Raw genomic sequence first — 13070 nt, forward strand, 5'->3', positions numbered from 1 at the left:
GATGGTTAGATAGATTGACAGATAGATAAGTAGATACAGACAGGGATGAGGGGCGCCAACAAGACTGCATATTTATTCTTTACTCTCTCTCTCTCTCTGCGCCTTTGTCTTCTCGCTCCCCATCTGTATGTACTCACACAGATTAAAATCCTCCTTATATTACCGTTGACCTTCCCTTCCCTCGGCCCGAGGTCTTCTATGGCTTCGAAAAGTCGTTTACCTTCTTACTCAATACCGTTTACATTCGAGTTTGTTTATATGCACTTACGTACACATACACACTCAACCGCACACGCAAGCGCACACGCACGCACGCACGCACGCACACACACACACACACACACACACACACACACACACACAAATACTAACAAAATATTAAAACAGAATTACACTCAACTGCTGATGATTAAGAGGCCCTTCAAATTGGCAAGAATGCAAGATCTGACATTTGCATTGAAGATTCTCCTGTGATCTTCGAAAACGGTTCCTCTCTTCACCTTTTTTCGGCTTGTCACAATGAGGGAGAGAAAATAAATCTGTAAACTATAAAATCCTCAGAAAAATAGCTACGTCTTAAAATTATACGGACGATAGATGTGACACACACACACACATAAAAAAAACAGATCTATGTTTCCGTAAATGCCTAATTTTCGGAAAGAAAATACCGATCTCGATTTTTTTTTAAAGAAAAGGAGAAGAAAAATCAACCAGAAGTGCACATTGAAAAAAAAAAGTGACATGGCTTTACAAATGAAATACCCATAAAATTCCGATATGGAGATTTCAGTCCACTGCATCATACTGTTATATTTAATAAAATATCTTATACAGACGACCAAAACTGCAAATAAATTAGTTTACGTGTCTTTAACATTTGTTTGGGTCGTTTTTAAGTATGAATTATGTTCATCCTTAAGTTTAAAAAGTTAAAAAAAGACATGGTCAGGACATGTACGTTTCACTTATTTTGATTAATGCTTATTTCTTTCTCATAAAAGCGAGGAATGTTAAAAAATGCGCATTTTAGTTCTTTTTGGGAAATATACAGTCTTTGAGGACCATGGCATGAAAATAAACACAAGATAAAAAGAACTGACCGCTTCCTTTCCGAACGTGATTGCTAGTATAGAGATCAACAAAATACATTCTCTATTTGCTGTATCCACGCTGCCCCATCCCCCCCTCCCCTTCCCTCCATTCTAACCGCCAATTACATATGACCACGCCCCCTCGTTAGAAGCTGGTCCCAAGGCTAATGCTATAATATTACCTCTAAGGCTTTTTTGTAACCTTTTACTTTTGTTTTGTTTTGAAGCAGATTCTATTAGAATTTTAGATGTCCGAGGGAATCGTCAAGTGGTCGCCCGCCTCCCTTCAGACCCAGAAAGGATAATTCTGTTCCTGGTGTGTTGTTGCATGATGAATATATTTACCCTAAGATGTAGATACATACTGAATAAAAAACACTAACAACGGAAGGGAGAAAATATTCTAATTTCATTATGTGTTAGCTTTAACTTTCTAGCGAAATTCATTACAACTCTTTTTTCTTCTTCATCGTTTCCTTTCTACCTTACCTGTTTTGTTATTGAAATGTCCCTCCTTTGAATACGACTTAAGTAACATTATAGAATTTGCTTCCACTGAACATTCCCGTACTGATAAAGATTTGATAGTAATAAAATCCATTCAGACATTTCTGACCAAAAGAAACCCTTTAATAATCCGAAATCAACCAATTACCCAAGCAAGGAAGGAGTCTCGTGAGTTGCGTCCAAAGAATGACTCACTCACGGTTACCTAAGTCCGCCGCGGCCAACAGTGCGTCATAAATCGCTTCGGTGAGGTCTCGAAAACCGGATTGTGAATACGACATTGTGTCATTTTCTTAACGTATTTAGCAGATTTGGTCGTTTAACATTGTTTTGTGTTTTTTTTCAGGGGCTTAATATTTCTCAAATGCCAGATAATCAATTTCAAGGGGAATATTTCTCATGCTGATTATCCATACCTTTCTCGTAATGCATTTGCTTTTTTGCTTCGCAAATAAGAATATTCTTACCCGTTTTCTTTACTTGTCTGCGTTCAAAGATAGCTTGAGCGTCGGCAGCAAACAGTAATTCATAAAGTAGGGGTGGACAACGCGCCTCACATCATGCAAATACTCATCTTTCCATGAAAAAAAATCGAAAGTAAAAGAAAGAAAAGAAGATACGAAATTATGAAAACCATTCCAATATCTAATAAATTATCTGTACTCATAAATATAATAAGTGGTATTATTGAACATGTAAGGATAGTGCATATTACTATTGGCGCGATACAGTAGATAGCATATAATGAGTTAATGAATTGATAAAAGCTATCGAGGCCTAAATATCTTAAATGGTTATTTCTAGGACATATGGTGCCGACGCTTTTTTTTTCTTTTCTTTAATTTATCTACATAGTCTTTATTAACCCTGAAAGAAAAAAAAGGAAAGAGAGGTTAAAGAGAGAAAAGGTGAATGAACATAATCAGAAAATAAGGTATGGAAATGGGACATGAAGTAGAATAAGAGAAAATAACATCCCTGAAAGAAATCAAAGTTGAAATGAGTAGCATGTCTCATCTGAATCTTCGGAATAAAAGGGTTATTTACTACTATCAAAATTACTCTTGAATATTCATTCATCACTTCGATTTTTTGTTAGTGGATATAGCATTATAGTTAAGTATAACTATCATGTAATCAATCATAAATATAGACGTATGTATATATTGGTTCTTGCATGAATATCTATTTACATACATGAACAAACATTCAAATACATATTTATGCATCTACTGAACTTGCTTCAGCTACAATAGCAGGCCAGACCATACGAGTGTGTACGCCAGGTGGTTCTCTGAGTGACCTTAGATCATGCACACAAAAAAGGCAGTGGCAATATTTGGTGGATAACTGTGCCCTTTATCTAAGACTGCGAGGCCATCTGAACGACATCTAACAACCAGGAAAATATGGAGATAAGTTCGAGAGAGCCCAGCATATTGACCTTTACAGCAAATAGATAGTCGCTAGAGGCAATGATACGTTCAATCATTCTGTGCGAAAAAGGACACAGATTGATAGTAATAAAACGAATTTGTTTTATGTAAATCGCCGATTAAATATAATGTATGAGATGAAAGTAAATATTCACATAGTTCTTTATACGTCATGTTGTCAAGGCTGTATCACATGACACTCAGAGATATAGTGCTCAAGTGTTCGCTTATTTTCCTCATTACGCAGTCTACATCAAGATTCATCTGCACTTCATGCACCGTGCAGTTGCCAGTACATTATGCACCCTAAACGTACTTCTGGCAATAAGCACGTAATTGTCTAGCTTGCAATCTCCATACTGATCGTTCAGAAGATCAAACAAATCCGTAGACTTTATAGCATTTATTCAAACTTAACCTTATTAATGTAAACCTTGATAATGCCAGGCTATTTATGTTTTGATATGTTCAAATCTGAATTTGTTGATTATAATGCAGTATTTTGATACGGTAGTAGGTGATTTATTATATGTATATATATATGAAGATAAATATATATAAATATATATATATATGTATATATATAGATAGATAGATATATAGATAGATAGATAGATAGATAGATAGATAGATAGATAGATAGAGAGAGAGAGAGAGAGAGAGAGAGAGAGAGAGAGAGAGAGAGAGAGAGAGAGAGAGAGAGAGATAACGCAGTAATATATATGAGCTCATTCTTTATGAATATATATAATGCACCACGTTAACTGGTCCAGCAAGATGATTACTATTCTACATATGACTTTTAGTTTTGACTTATAAGGCGCACTGCATTATATAATAGGCAAAGAATATGGAAATCAGGCAAACTGTTAGTTTCAAGATGCATTTTTCTCGTGTAATATTTTATAAACTCTTTTTCTGTATAAATGTTGATTATCATTAGGAACTATAGCCGTTCGTTGTTGTCTTATGAAATTAAATGTTATTCCTATATGCAGTATGCGTAAAATATCGTGAGCAATATACTTGTTATGAACCGAATTCTAAGGATTAAATCCAACGTTAGGAATAAAAAAGAAAAAAAAAAAAAAAAAAAAAAAGATAAAATAGTTTCCCCGGGAACAGATCGCAATTGGTTTTCTGTTATACATTTTCTTTTGCGTGAAAAGGGAAACGATGCTAAAAAATTGTATTCGACTAATACATTTCCCATTTCCCTTGCCAGAGCAGCTCTGGAACAATCTTTCAAGCAAAGCAAGCACGTGTTCATATGTTTAAGTAATATGGGTCCCAAAAATGTTTTGGGTAAATTTGGATATGACATTTACACTGATTTCCGCGTGAAAACTGTTTATTTATATACTTATTTGTTTATATATTATTATTTTTTAAAACTTGTGTCGTGTTTCGAAGGAATCTTGGCACTCATTTCCTTTGCAAACAAAGCTACTATAGTGGTCCCGTTAAGTGGGGAGGGAATGATAAGTTATAGGGAAATTGCGGGGTAAAAGCGAATGATCGAAGTAAAATCTTTCTATAATTTAGTTATTACGAATCACAATCACAGTAAATAGCGGTCTTCGCCCCTTAACCCTCCTTTTAGAGCTCCCCCCAATGGTCTGCAAAATCTCTACCTCGTATGTTCCGCCAGGACAGAGCCCGGGGAAATATCTAGATCTCGCACCGATTATTTCTTAACTTGACCAATAAATCCGCAATGACCAGCCTGCTAATCGTCAAATTCCTTGAAGGCGCACTTTTTCCCCATGATATTTTACATATTAAAGGCGAAACAGCACTTTACAAACAGCCAAGCCATGGCGGAACTGATCTGTCATCTGACTTCTCTTGGGTCTAGCTGCTACTGTCACGTGATTATATATTACAGATCTTATTGGTTGTAATAGACTGGTCGCTAGTGTCCATTATCATGCCACGACCAAGTGTCATTCCCAGTGGTTCATTTGACTTCCGTCGCTCACGTCATCCGCTACAATTTCGTCCGATTATTTCGTCTCTTCCTCGAGTCGCGTCATTTTCTCTCGCCGCAGGAAGGGCACGTATAATGGAGGACTTGGAATTTTTACCTTAGTATTAGTTTGCGAAGGAAATGCTATAGAAAAAGTGTCTTAGAATGGTCAGGACAGATTCTTCATATTTGGTGTTAAGAGTCATTTTCAATATTTCTCTCTAGTGCCGGGTTTACATTGAACCATGGCTCAAATGATGCTCATGCAGAGTTGGCAGGAAAAGTAATGTAACAGAACCATAGAAATGACCATCAGGTTTTACGAAATACCAGATGTATACAAACGGTTTCGCGACGTATCACAAGAACGGCATTTAAAAATAGTTTTTGCTTTATCCTGTTGCACCTTACCGATTAGCTCTGTACTTCGTGTCTCCCACGAAATTATCTAATGTCGGAAGATACATCGAAATTGCAGAAGGGCAAATGGGGAGAGAGAGAGAGAGAGAGAGAGAGAGAGAGAGAGGGAGTGTGAGACAGGGGGGAGGAGAGAGAGAGAGACGAGGAGAGAGAAGAGGGAAAAGGACGATGAGAGAGGTTAGGGGAGGGGGGGAAAGAAGAGAGGGAGGAGAGAAGAAGAGGAGAGAGAAAGAAAGAGAGAGGGGAGAAGTATGGAGAGAGAGAGAATGTGAGAGGAAGGAGAGAGAGAGAGGATGTACGAGAGGAGGGAGAGAGAGAAGAGGGAGGATGAAAAGGGGGAAAAGGGGGAGGAAGGAGAAGAGGAGTGGAGAGGAGAGGGAGAGAGAGGAGGGGAGAGGAGAGTGAGAGAAAAAGAGGAGAAAAGGGAAAAGGCGAGGGGAGGAAGAGGAGAGGATTGGGAGAGTGAGGATGAGAGAGAGTTGAGAGAGAGAGAGAGAGAAAAGGAGAGAGAAGGAGAGAGAGATGAGAGAGAGGAGAGTTTGGTTGGAACGAAGAGAGAGGATGAGTGAGAGGAGAGAGAGGAGAGAGAGAGAGAAAAGGAGAGAGGACAGGAGAGGAGAGAGAGAGAGAGAAGAGAGAGATGAGAAGAGGAGAGGATGAGGAGAGAGAGAGAGAGACTGAGGAGGACGAGAGAACGAGGGAGATGAGGAGATGAGTTGTGATGAAGAATGACTATGACGGAGAGAGGATGAGTGCTGAGATATGAGAGGAGAGAGATAGAGTAAGGAAAGAGAAGAGAATGGAGATGAGAGAGAGAGAGAGAGAGGATTTCTGTTGGTTGAGAGTGAGAGATAAGATGGATGATGAGGAGAGAGAGATTTGATTTGATAAAACTGGGAGAGAGGGAGACGAGAGAGTGAGAGAGAGAGATGAGCAGGGAAAAGGGAGAGGATGAGGGAGAGGGGGAGACGATGGAGAGGGGGAGAGAGCAGGGTGAGGGAGAGAGTAGGAGAGTAGAGATGAGAGATGGAGTGAGGGAGAGGGGATTGAGTGCTGGAGAGAGAGGATGGTGATACCGATGAGAGACGAGAGGAGAAGAGGTAAGTGGAGAGAGAAGGAGACGATCAGGAGATGTGTGTATGAGACGATGAGAGTGATGTGAGAGAGGGAGAAAGATGACGTGAGAGAGAGAAGGAGGAGAAGAGGAGAGGGATGATGGAGAAGAGATTTAGAGATGAGGGAAGGAAGAGAGAGAGAGATTGGAGAGAGGAGAGAGAGATTTGATTTGATATCAAATGGGATGGGAGCTGAGAGGGAGAGAGAGGATGAGGAGAGGAGACGGGAGGAAGAGGAGGAGGATAAAGTGAGAGGTGAGAGAGGAGATGAGAGGTCTGTCTTTTTGATTCTGAGGTGACTGAGAGATTCTAGATGTTGACGAGAGTTGAGATCGAGAAGTACAAGTGTGAGAGAGAAAGAGTGATGAACGAGATGAGAGAGAGAGAGAGTAGTCGAGAGGAGCAATGAGATGGATGATGGAGAGGAGTGACATGCAGATGGAGGTGGCGAGGGCGTGAGAGAGGAGGGAGAATGGTTTGACGAGGTGGTAGAATGAGCAAATAGAGAGTGTGGGGGGACGAGGATGAGATGAGATGACGCAGAGAATGTTGGGATGAGGGTGATGCCGAGGAGTGTTGGAGATGAGGAGAAGAGATGGAGACTTGAGCGAGAGAGAGGGAGATTTGATAACAACTGAGAGACGAGAGAGAGATTAGAGATAGAAGATTAGAGAGAGAGGAGAGCGAATGAATGCAGAGGAGCAAGAGGTAGAGATGGCAGAGAGATTGAGAGAGGGGGGGGGGGTGATGAGATGCGCTAAGATAGATGAGCGATTGGATTACGATGAAGCTATTGAGAGGGAAGTGAAGATTAGGGAGCAGAGAGAGAAACTGAGTGAGAGAATTTGATAACAAACTGGAGAGAGAAGAGAAGTACTTATGAGCGAGGATGAGGAGGAGGGAGATGAAGAGGAGATTGACAGAGATTTGCGACGATGGATGTGAGAGAGGAGGATGAGGAAGAGAGAGAGATTGGATGATGAGGAGAGTGAGAGTGCGGAGAGTAGCGGAGAGAGAAGAGGAGGGAGAGGGAGAGGAAAGGAGGAGAGGATTGAGTCAGGAGAGAAAAGATATAGAGGAGAAGAGGAGTGATTGTAGAGAGGATGACTTGAGAGAGAGGAGGATGAGAGAAGAGAGTTGTAGAGAGGAGACTAGTGAGAGAGATGGTTATGAGACGAGAATTGGAGATCCTACTGCGACGATCCGGACCGACACTCGTATGAAGGAGAGAGGAGATCGACGAGGGCTGAGTATGTGATTGAGGATTTTGTGAATATAGGAACGATGCCGTGAGAGAATCTGCGGGGACTGAGGTTATGACTGCCTTGAGTAATGGCTAGAGAGTAGGTTGCGAGAGAGGAGAGATAGAGGGACCTAGACGCAATGAGAGAGGGAGAGACGAGATTAGAGAGACTGAGGATGTGAGGGGATGATTATGAGAGAGAGACGAGTATGAGGATGGATTGAGGAGAAGAGAGGAGATGTGACTTTGAAGAGAGAGATTGAGAGAGAGATAGAGATTTGATAACAAAACTGGAGGAGAAAGAGAGAGAGAGAGAGAGGAGAGAGGAGAGAGAGAGAGTGGAGACGGGAGAGTGAGATGAGAGGAAGAGAGAGAGTAGAGATGAAGATGAGAGAAAGAGAAGAGGAGGAAGAGGAAAGAGAAGGAAGAAAGAGAGAGGAGCGGAGAAGGAGATGATCGACGGAGAGATCGATATTTTCTTGGAGTGTTTCGTAGTTGAGAGACGTTTTTGATGAGTAGAGGAGAAGAGATGAGAGCGAGAGAGAGCGAGAGAGAGAGAGAGAGGAGAGAGGATAGTTGAGAGATATTTGAGAGAGAGAGAGAGAGGTATGACGAGACGAGGAGAGAGATAGAAGGAGGAGATAGAAGACTGAGCGACGAGAGATGAGGACCGAGTTCGGAGGAGAGGGAGTGACGATAGTGATCAGAGGACGAGAGAAGATGAAGCGATGCGAATTTAGAGGGTAGAGAGCTAGATATGAGTGGATGCTTGCAGATGAAGGGGTGGAGACGAGAGATGAGAGGGGGAGTGGACTAGATCTACAGAGAGAAGAGCGAGTGTGACAGTGAGATAGCACACCAAGGATTCTCTGCCCCAATCCCTAGCCGACTGGGGAGCCTACCGGGCTCCCGTAGAACTCCAACTCTTCAGCCTATCCCTTCTCAAACCAAAAACCTAGTGGGCACTCACACCACACAGTCACTCGCCTAAAGATGATCAAGAAATTAAGAAACACCAGACTAACATTAGTAGATGCCACATACCCATCTCTATAAGAGAGAGAGAGAGAGTGAATGGAGAGAGGAGAGAGGAGGAGAGAGAGATAGAGAGCGAGGATCGTGAGGTGAGAGGAAGAGAGAGGAGTCGAGAGTGAGAGAGAGGAAGTTTTTTTTGAGGTACGAGAGTTGTGAGGAGGAGAGGAGAGATGGACTTAGAACAGAGACGAGAGGAGAGAGGATGAGAGATTGAGAGAGGAGGAGAAACTGGGATTGTTCAAGGGGGATGCTAGAGAAGGTCTAATGAGAGGAGAGAGAGAGACGAGAGAGGAAGGAGAGATGAGGGGGGGAGAGAGATAGAAGGAGAGTAGAAGAGCAGAGAGAGAAGATGAAGGAGAGAGGAGGGATGATTTATGGGGGGTTAAGGTGAGATGGAGGACGAGGACTGAGAGATTGAGAGAGGGGGATAGGAAGAGACTGAGGAGAGAGAGAGTGAGAGAAGAAGGAGAGATGAGAGAGAGGGGGAGAGACGAGAGAGAGTCTACTGAGAGGGAAGACGAGAGATCAGAAGAGAGAGATAAGGAGAGAGAGAGGGAGAGAGAGAGTTGAGGAGAGGATTAGTGAGAGAGAGGAGACGATCCAGGCTAGAGAGTTGAGAGAGAGGAGAGTTCGGGAGGAGGGATGAGACCGATGTGGAGGAGAGAGGAGAGAGAGGGGGGAGAGGCGAGAGATTTTTTTTTGGGGAGGTACGAGGAGAGAGAGAGAGAATGGAGGATGAGAGATGAGAACTAGAGAGGGAGATAGGATGCAGAGAGGACGATGTAGAGAGAGAGGAGAGAGAGAGAGAGGGGAGTGGTGAGAGAGACGCGAAGATGGGGGAGAGGTTTAGAGAGAGAGATGAGATAGGTAGGAGGGAGAGATTGAGGGTGAGAGAGAGGACGATAAGATATGATTCGGAGATAGAGAGAGAGAGAGACCAGATTTGGGGAGGCGGAGGGCAGTGAGAGATAGCAAGAGAAGAAAGAGAAGAGAGAGAGGTGCCGGAGAGCGGGATGTGAGAGCTGAGAGCGATGAGAGGAGAGATGAAAAAGAGAGATGAGAGATAGGAAAGATATGTGGCAGATGGAGATAAGATGAGATTGATGAGAGATGAGAGAGAGAGAGGGAGAGAGCATGAGGCGTACATTGAGAGGAGAAGAGAGGAAGAGCGAGAGTGAGAGAGGGACGAGAGTGAATCCGTTTGTGTGAAGAGGAGATGAGGAGGATGAGGAATGACGAGGAGACGAGGAGAGATGAGAGGATGAGAGTTGAGAGATGAGGAAAGAGGGAGACGAGGAGAGTGGAGTGAGTTGAGAGTGAGATGATTGTGAGTTGATTTGAGTGCATTCTAGTGAGTGAAGGGTGAGTGAGTGAAGTGAGGAGAGAGAGACGGAGAGAGAGAGTGAGAGATGAGAGAAGAGATGAGAGTATGAGAGATGAGAGACGTGAGTGAGGGAGTGGTGTGGTGAGTGAGTGAAAGTTTGAGATGTGAGTTGAAGTGAGTGATGTTGGAGTGAGTTTACGTAGTGGTGAGTGATGAGATGTGGAGACGAGGAGAGAGAGAGGAGGGAGAGCCGTGGAAGTGCGAGAGAGAGGTGAGAGAGGGAAGAGAGGGGACTGAAGTCCTGTGGTGAACGTGACCGTCTGGTGATTTCTCTGAAGGCTTTTAACTTTTCAACACAGTTTGTTTAAACACTGTTGTCTTTACTGGTAGACATTCGTTTCCGTGAGTATACCAGGTATAAGTTACTGCTAGTATTTTACTGACAGAAACTTCCAATTATTTTTATTTTATGTCTTAAATATTCTCCGATTTTACCGGTGTCGATCGAGTAGTTTATTTGTTGACACTCCGACTCCCCCCTCTCTTCTACACACGACCTAAGCACCCAACTGTCGTGAATCATGAATAGTTGTGCCCCTCTGACCTCCCTTAGTCTGACTAGTGAGTCTGCTGGTTAACTATTGGTGATAAGACTGCGTTTTAATTGATGAATGAAAACCCTTTTTTTTTTTTTTTCATGCTCTTCACTAGAGTCGTTGCGATTAAGTCTGTGTCCACAAACCCGATCTTGGACTACTTGCAATTAATTGAGGTGGAGAGGAACTTTCTACAAACTTACTGCTAGGCCTCTTTGGTCCCCTCAATTCTCGTTTCTTCGGGGGTCCAGGGGTCCACGTCGATCGACTCGTTTTAGAAATCGTGGTGCGTTTCGACATGCGTGTGGCTTTCCGTGCCATCATCAGGCAAGCAAAAGGAGTTCGGCTCAGTTAGAGGAACCTCCCGACCTTCTTTCACAAACTATCTTCATGGAAGATCCCTTTCCGTTACGGTGGTGGAAAGGGCCAACTCCTGCACCGTGTGCCCCATCGGTGCCTCTGTACCAAAGGAGCCGTATCCTCGCCTACGACCTCTGCTTTGGAACTTCTTCTTTAACGAAATGCCTGATTGAGCTGCAAACGTTGTCATTCACGTAACAAGGCGAGACGACCATCAGCAAACGGATTTAGCGCGCAATAATCAGACGCTTCAGAGCCTGTGGGCGTGGAAGCCGGAGATGGCATTGGAGGGTTGACGCTAGCCCCTCGGATGTAGACAAAATGGCGGTATGCTCTTTCTCACGTCGGAGGTGACCGGCCTCCTTGGCCGCTCCAAACATCCTCCTCAGCGACAAAAGATTATCTCTGAAAGGCTCATCAAGATCCTCAGAGTAGAGTTCGATAGTGGAAGGTGACCCCTAGGAGAAGGCCGCATCCAGGATGGATGTATAATGAAGTGGGTCTGTTGTGTAAAGGGTCAAGGTTACGCCGGAGGTCGTGAGCGCAGTGGGCATGGCTTGGGTTAGTAAGCGGCGGGTGTGCCGCCCCATTGGGTCCACCCCTGCTGTTGGATTGGGCGTGGCGGGTCGGATAGGGGTTCGCTCGTGGCAATGACGGCTTCTGACCAGTCTGAGAGATGGAGATAATGAGAGAGAGAGAGTTGAGGAGAGTGAGGGGGATGAAGAGAGAGAGGGTAGAGATGGAGGAGAGGAGATTGAGAGAGGAAAAAGGATGGAGAGAGAGTGAGTGAGAGGTCGAGACGTTTGAGTAGTAGGAGAAGATACGTGATTGTGGGGGAGAAGAGACTGGGATTGGATTAGATGTATTTTCAGAGCTGGGATGAGGTAGAGGTTTTAAGAGAGTGGACATGAGATATGATGATGTGTGTATTTTGCGGAGAGAGCTCGAGAGGGACGAGACGAGGAGGAGAGCGGTTGATGAGAGAGAGAGAGAGTGTTTGAGTGTTATGATTGTGTAGTGGGTGTGTTTTACATATATAGTTCAAGGAGAGAGAGAAAGATGGGAGAGGGAGAGATGGAGAGGGGGGGGTCTTGGTTTGGGTAGCGGGTTATAAATTGGTGGTGGATGGTAGAGAGCAAAGAGAGCGAGAGAGAGGGATGACGGAGAGAGGGGGGGGTAGGGGAGGTTGTAGAGGGGGGAAAGAAAGAGAGCTGAGATGAGAGAGAGAGAAAGAGGTCGGGGGGAAAGAGTACGAGAAAAGAAAGAGGAGAGGAGAAAGAGACGAGAGAGAGAAGAGAGTAGAGAGAGGGGATTGGATTTAGAGAGAGAGAGATGAGTGAGAGAGAGGCGATTAGAAGAGTGAGCGAGAATGTGGGATGTAGACTTGTGGAGAGAGAGAGACGACAGGGATTTTTGAGGAGAACATGAGACGAGAGAGAGTTTTGAGAGAATTAGATTAATGGGAGAGTGATAGATCGAGTGAGAGTTGATGGAGAGAGCTATTGAGAGGACGTTTCTTTTGATGCGAGAGAGAGCGGGAACGGAGGAGAGAGGAGAGAAAGAGAAAAGAAAAGGGAGAGAGAGAGGACAGAGACCAGAGACAGGGAGAGATAGATAGATAGAGAGAGAGGAGATGAGGAGATGTGATCGAGAGGATGAGAGATGATTGAGTGGAGAGATGGGAGATGGGAGAAGCTTGATAGAAGGGGAGAGGCATGCAGAGAGGAGGGAGAGAGGGATGGGGGGGGGGGGAGGGGGACGAGAGGAGTGAGAGAGAGGTGAGGATGATAGGAGAGGATTGATGAGTGAATGAGAAGTTAGAGATGAGGGAGGAGATGAGAGTGAGATGTTGGAGATTACGCGGGAAAGATTGAGGTGTGAGGAGAGTGATGAGATTATTTAGAGAAGAGTTAGAGAGAAGAAGATGAGACTCAGATTGAGATGAAGAAGAGAAGAGAGAAAGAAAGAGAG

The sequence above is a fragment of the Penaeus chinensis genome, chromosome 23 (genome assembly GCF_019202785.1).
Source record: "Penaeus chinensis breed Huanghai No. 1 chromosome 23, ASM1920278v2, whole genome shotgun sequence".
NCBI lineage: Eukaryota > Metazoa > Arthropoda > Malacostraca > Decapoda > Penaeidae > Penaeus > Penaeus chinensis.